Here is a 7,863-nt window from a genome sequence, read left to right on the forward strand (position 1 = left end):
GACCATAGTCAGGGATATATTATATCTTCAACCCCATTTTTAATTCATTTAAAGAATGAAATGGCTTTTCAAAATTCCAAATTTGAATTCTTTAAATTCATTTCATCATAGAATTGCATCATATTTTCAAAATTCTTTTTCAAAAACCCAAGTGATTTTGAATATCTTTCTTCAAGTTTCTATTTCAAATTCCAAATTCTATCTCAATTCCAAAAGTCCAAATTGACTTTGGAATTTCAAAATCATTTTATATTCAAACTCCAAAATTCTAATCCAAATTCAAAATTCAATTTCAAAGTTCAATTTGAACTTTGAAGTTTCTGATTCATCTTCTAATTTAAAATCAAGTTCTCTTCAAAATTCAAAATCAAAGTTGAGATTGATTCTGAATCTCAAAATCCAAACCTTCCTAAGCTTTAAAATCAATCTGGGTTTTCAAAACCCAGATCCATCTTTAAAAAGTCCTATTTTGGACTTTTCAGAATCCAAATCCAAAGTTAGGCTCCAATCCCAACTTGGGTCCAGATTTCCAAGTATAAATCTTCACTTTGAATCTCAGACTTCAGATCCAATTCCATTCTAGGATCCAGAACCCAATTCTACATTGGATCTCAGATTACAGATCCAAAATCCATTTTAGGATCCAGAACCCAATTCTACATTGGATCTCAGATTACAGATCCAAAATCCATTCTAGGATCCAGAACCCAAATCTACATTGGATCTCAGATTACATATCCAAAATCCATTCTAGGATCCAGAACCCAATTCTACTTTAGATCTCAGACTTCATATCCAATTCCATTCTAGGATCCAGAACCCAATTCTACATTGGATCTCATATTACAGATCCAAAATCCATTCTAGGATCCAGAACCCAATTCTACTTTAGATCTCAGACTTCAGATCCAATTCCATTCTAGGATCCAGAACCCAATTCCTCTTCAGATCTCAGATATTATATCCAATTCCATTTAAAAATCAAAATCTAATTTCATCTTGGATCCCAGAATTCAGATCCAATTCCCACTTCGGATTCTAAATCCAGAATTTGATTTTGAATCTCAACTCTAATTTAGAATCCATACTTTGAATTCAAATTCCATTCTGAATTCCAGATTTCAAATCAACTTCCATTTTCAATTTCCAAATCCAATTTTTGGATTCTAAATCCAAAATTTAATTTTGAACTCTATTCAGAATCAAAACTTTGGATTCCGATTTCATCTTGAAATTCCAAATCAATTCTATTTCTCAATTCCCTTTAGATTTCCCACATTTCATTTCTGATTTCAAAGCTTCAAAGCCAGAATTCAATTCCATTTTCAGACATTTATCCAGATTCAAAATTCTAAATTCAAAGTCCATTTCTGACTTTGAAATTTCCTTTCTTCTCTTTTTATCTCAAATTCAAAATCATTCCTTTCAAGATCCAGATTTATTTTCCCAAGCTCTGATTATTTCAAAAATTTAGAACTTTAATCTTAAGTTCTAAGTTAGAAACCATTTCTTCACTCTATTATCAAATTCATCTCAGAAACTATTGGAAAATTTCAAAAACATCTTTCAAAAGAGAGCATACATCTTTGCATTGCACAAGCATGATTTTTTGTGCATTTAGACTTAGGATAAATTCTTAGATAATTTCCTAGCAAAGCAAAAGGCATAAATTCGACCCTTTATTCGATTACCTCTGATAAAGGCGCCAGGAACGGTCAAACCTCGTACCGACGAGCGGATCCCGTCTTCCAGTTTTTCCGCAAATATTTCAAAATGGAGGCGAGTTATTTTCTTAAATATTTTCAAAATTAAGGTCAAGTGAGACCCCGCAAAAAAATTCCTCTTTTCCTTTCTCTTCTCTCTTTTCTCTTCTCCCTTTCTTTCTGTCTTATATTTTCTCCATTTAAAAAGGAGGAAATAGAGGCTGGAAAGGAAAAGAGAAGGAAGAGAGAGAAACACAAGAGAGGAAAAAATTTGCGATGATCACATGATCCTTCCTAAATCCAAAGAAGGGCGTCAGACTATGGGCATCTATTAATACATCTGAAAAGTATCACAATCTTCTTAAAATCTCTATGCCAGACAATCTTGTGGGTGAACCTTCCATTTCAGTTGTGTCTGCTCGAAACGCATTCCTTTATCGTCGGAACGGATGGTTGCTGGGTAGAAATCAACGATGACACTCAAACTAGCAAGGCTTTTTTCCATGTGTCAATCTAAAAGTTTTTGTATCCTTCATGAAGTACGGACATGCCAACCTCACATGTGTGCTCCAACCAGATAGCATACCATATGTAGGGAAGTCACTGATTGTCCATAAAACAACAACCTTCATATTGAAATTTTGTTTTTTGTGGGCATCATACTTAGTAACACCGTCATCCCACAGTACTTTTAGTTCATCAATCAATGGCCTTAAATATACATCAAGATTTTGGCCAGGTGAGGTCAGACCAGGGATCAATAGAGACAAGAAAAGATTTGAACGCTTCATACACAAGCTTGGTGAAAGGTTGTATGGAGTTACAAATATTGGCCAGTATGAGTATCGAGTTGATCTACCCCCAAATGGATTAAATTCATCTGTACATAGACCGAGTCTAACATTTCTCACTTCCATTGCGAAGTTCTGATGAGTACGATCAAAGTGCTTCCAAGCTTCCGCGTCAATAGGATGCGTGATCTTGTCTTCATCATGTCGAACTTTATTTGCATGACATCTCATGTGTTTAGCTATCCTTGAAGACATATACAATCGTTGCAATCTAGGAGTGATAGGAAAGTAGCGGAGCGACTTATATGAAACTTCTTTTGATCTCGTGCTACCATTGCCTCTTGTCTTTGGCTTGAACCGAGGATGCCTACATGACGGGGATGATATATTATTTTCCTGATCCTTGAAATACAACATGCGGTGATTTGGACATGCATCTATCTTTTTATACCTCATACCTAGAGCGTTAACCATAACCTTCACGCAATAGAAATTTTGTGGCAATTTCTCATCTTTGAGCAACATACTCTTCACAATCATGCACAAACGATCAAAACATGATTGACTCAAATTATACTCGGACTTCAAATTCATTAGTTGAAGAATTGTAGACAAGATAGTGTGACTCTCGCAACCGTTCCAAATTGGCTCATCAGCATCTTTAAGTAAATCATAAAATCTACTAGCTGCATCATTTGGTGATTCTTCATCTACTGCAGTTGTTACATCATTAAGACCCATAGCAGAACCCAATTTTGTTTCTGTGGCATCAAATATCAAATCTATATATGGATTATCGTGCACCATATTCACCCGTGCATCAAAATTATTTCTAAATTCTTCACCATGAAACGTCCAATTCTGATAATTGCTAACAAAACCCTTCCTGTATAGGTGATGTCTAATGCCATGAGGTTCTACAAATCGATTGTTCTTACAAATCTTGCAGAGACACATAATCCGACCTATAGGATCCACTGTACTGACACTTGCGGTTACAAATTTAATAAAACTTTCAACACCATCCATATATTCATATGATAACTCATTGTCAACTATCCTACAGTACATCCATTCACGGTTTGCACTCATTTTGTCGTATGATGTTACACATAGTATCCTAACAAGTTAAAAGAGAATCATCAGTATGATGAAGAAAATATCAAATTTATCATGCAATATATGATATCATATAATCACAAGAATTATGATGTGTGCATTGATAACTTAATATTTTCATGTGCAAACTATTCATAACACTATACATTTATTTGAAACATGCTTTCATTATACAATTTCACATGTAAGTCATAATCAAATTGAAAGTAACTACATGCAAGCATGGATACAATCACATCAAACATTGCAATACATCAAAAACATTCATATCAAAAAAATGTCAAAAATGTACCTGCAACAAACACACTCCAATATCCCGCTAACTACTACCATGCCTAGCATGGAATCCGTACTCCAAAAATAAGAACACTTCTATTCTCATAAATTAAAATCATGCTCAGTATGATCTTCAAACTCCAACAAAGCAGTCCTAGATATCAACAACTAAGTGAGTGTGTGAACAGTAAAGTGTTGCATCCAATAAATTAAATAACATGTGATGCGCTTGCATCACTTACTCACCACGGGTATTTACCCGATTTGCATTGTTTTTGTCACTTGCTTACCACGGGTGGCGGGGCACAAGCGGGATCCGTTGAGAAATCTGCAAAAGACACTGTGTTAAAATGAAGTCACCCTCTATCGAAAGGAAAAAAATTAGAATCAATATGGAAGTTGAACTAGATTCCGACGAGGCAGAATGCCTCCCGGGCATTGACCACCTCTCTGTTCGGCCCAACCGCCGTCGAGTTCGGCCAGCCAGTCAGTAGGCCAGCAATGTACGACAACAGCATGAGGTCTCTGGAGGCAGTGATCGTCCCCCAAAGCGGCAGGCATGGGGTGATGTCGTGGTTCAAGAACCTGACGATCGTCGGGCACCATCCGGCCTGTCGCCCCCCTGCCGGAAAAAAAATGAGGCAGAAGGGGCGACCCCCTGCCGAAAAAAAAATGAGGCAGGGTCTCCCCCCTCCCCCTTGCCGGAAAAGCAGGGGGGGCGACCCTCTACCCGAATAAAAAAATGAGTCAAGGGGGCGACCCCCTACCGGAAAAAACAAAGGAGGCAGGGGTCGCCCCCCCCCCCCCCCTACCGGAAAAAAAGAGAGGCACGGAGGCAACCCCTTGCTCGAATAAAAAAATGAGGCAGAGGGCGACCCCCTATCGGAAAAAAAAAATGAGGCAGAGGGTTGCCCCCCCCCCCCTGCTGAAAAAAAAGTGGCAGGGGGGCGACCCTCTGCCCGAATAAAACAACGAGGCAGGGGGGTCGCCCCCCTGCCGGAAAAAACAAAACACGGCAGGGGTTCGCCCCCCTGCCGGAAAAAACAAACAAGGTAGGGGGCGCCCCCCTACCCGAATCAAACAACGAGGTAGGGGGGTCGCTCCCCTGTCAGAAAACACAAAACGCGGCAGGGGGGCGACCCGCTACCGAAAAAGCAGGGGGCGACCCCCTGCCTGAATAAAACAATAAGGCAGGGGGTCGCCCCCCTACCAGAAAACACAAAACGCGGCAGGGGGTCGCCCCCCTGCCGAAAAAAACAAACGAGGCAAGGGGGCGACCCCCTGCCGGAAAAGCAGGGGGGCGATCCTCTGCCCAAATCAAACAACGAGGCAAGGGGGTCGCCCCCTGCCAAAAAACACAAAATGCGGCAGGGGGGGGGGGGGACCCTGCCAAAAAAGCAGGGGGGCGACCCCCCCCCCCCCCCCCACAACAAGGCAGGGGGTCGCCCCCCTGCCGAAAAACTCAAAACGTGGCAGAGGGTCACACTCTTGCTAGAAAATACAAACGAGGCAAGGAGGCCGACCCTCTGCCGAAAAAAATAATTAAAAGGGGATTTACCTAGGAGACGTCGGGCGGGGGGCGACAGATCGGCGTGCGACGGGCCGGGCAGCGAACCGGAGAGCGACGAGCGGTGGGCCAGGGAGTGCATCGAGCGACGAAAGATTGCGTCGAGTGGTGGAAGATTGCATCGAGCGGCAGAGGAGAGACGAAACAAAAAAGAGGAAAAAGGACTCTGATTAGGGATTTACGCGAAAATTAGTGACAAATTTGGCGACGGCCGATTTCTGTCGCAACGCTATCATAAATTTAGATGACCAGTTAGCGATGAAATATTTCCGTCGCTAACGTCATCTCTACGTAGCGACGGAAAAACGTCCGTCGCTACTCGTCGCGTGTGTTGCGACAAAAATTTGTTGTCGCTAAGCCGTCGCTAACTAGCGACGGAGGTAGCGAAGGAAGGATTTTCGTTGCTAGTTTTGCAAATATTACAAATCTTAGCGACAAATTAGTTTCTCTCGTTAATTCGCCATAACTTGGTGATGGAAAAAAATCGTCGCAAATATCTGTCGCTAATTGGCAATTTTCATGTAGTGTCACTCCCCCTCTAGTGTTTGTTGCCTATCGATCCACAAATTTTCATTGATTGCACATGGTTTTACCATAAGATATATTCAGTCTCATGTGAGTGTGGCCGAAACCCATGTAGATGCAATGTATGTATATTTGCGTCATGATGAGAGCAAGGATATGACAGAGGATCATGATTGGTTCGTTGAATTGCTAGACAACATTACTATGGAGACAATATTTGATGCAGCTCGAGATGATGATGGTGAACACATGCCCTTTTAAGACTTAATGGGTGATGCTCAAAGCGATCTATATCTCGGTTATACAAAGTTAACAAAATTAACTTTCATTCTCAAGCTTTTATATATCAAAACATTAAACAATTGGAGTAACAAATCATTCAACATACTGATTGATTTGTTGAAGGAGGCATTGCTCGAGTGAAAAAGATTGCCAAACTCTCACCGCGAGGCAAATAAATTTGTGAATCGCACTGACTTTGACTATGTGAAGATAGATGCATGTGTGAATGACTGCATACTTTTTGGGGAGAAGCATGAGAAGAACAAAATGTTCCTAAAGTACAATGCTTCAAGATGGAAACCCCACAAAGGCAAAGGAATGAAAGTTTCTCAAAAGGTGTTATGATATTTTTTCGTAAAACTGAGGTTGCAGCGCTTGTTCATGACAATAAAAACAACATCAGATATGAGCACATGACTTGACATGCAAGTGATGAGAACATACTAATTAATTCATCAGATTCTGCAGTATGGAAGGAATTTGACAGAAAACATATATCGTTCACGGCAAAAACTCACAATGTTCGTCTTGGCTTGGCAAGTGACAATTTCAATCCATTCAAAAATATAAGCTTGTCATATAACATGTGGCCCGTACTATTATCGAGATGAAAGTGAGTTCAACAATGTTCAACAAGCTATAATATGACATGAAAGCGAGTTTGCAAGTTGGTTTTTACAGAATCACGAAGACATGTCTCCAGAATTATAAAGTCTCGTAAGAGGACCTAAGTTCAAATCACAATCCTATCAAACTTGTGATGTGAAGGGTTTTACGTTTCATTAGTCTTATGTGAAGGCAATGTAAAGGTGCCTAATATAGACTATTACGGTATTCTAAAATATATTATTGAAATAAAATATAACAGACAAAATTGGGTGTATATATTCAGATGTAATTGGTTTGATAATAGGCACATACATAAGGACAAATACTTTATATGCATCAACATGTCTCACATAGCATACGCGGATGATCCTTTTATTTTAGCCTTTTAAGCTAAGCAAGTATTTTATATTAGAGATCCCACAATTAGAGAAATGCATATAACGCAATAGATAATACTAAAAAATGTGTATGAGATTCAACCATTTTCAATTGAAGGAAACAAAGAATAGGACAATGATGTGTGTTAGGAGGATGATTGCGGAATGGTTCATTCATTACTCCTCCACACCATCGATGAAGATCCTATGTCGTTACACCGAGATGATTCAGAAGATGATTGAAAAATATTTATTTATACGTACGATTCATCACTTCTCTCAGGTCTTATTCAACTTTGACTACAAGGTAAGCCTCTATCAAAGTGCTTTTTTGGTATATCTTAAAATTTTATTAATGTATAGAAAGTGGATCATGTTTGAGTGATTTCATTAATATTGTTATTGTTAGAGTAATTCCATTTGCAATGTTATTGTTTGAATTTTGTTGGATGTAATGTTTGAATTGTTATTATTAGAGTGATTCCATTTACACTGTTATTGTTTGAATTTTGTTGAATGTAATGTTTGAGTTATTATTATTTGAGTGATTCTATTTGCATTGTTATTGTTTGAATTTTGTTGAATGTAATGTTTGAATTGTTATTGTTTAAATT

Source organism: Nuphar pumila, chromosome 14, assembly GCF_984573655.1.
Source record: "Nuphar pumila chromosome 14, dmNupPumi1.hap1.1, whole genome shotgun sequence".
NCBI classification, from domain to species: domain Eukaryota; kingdom Viridiplantae; phylum Streptophyta; class Magnoliopsida; order Nymphaeales; family Nymphaeaceae; genus Nuphar; species Nuphar pumila.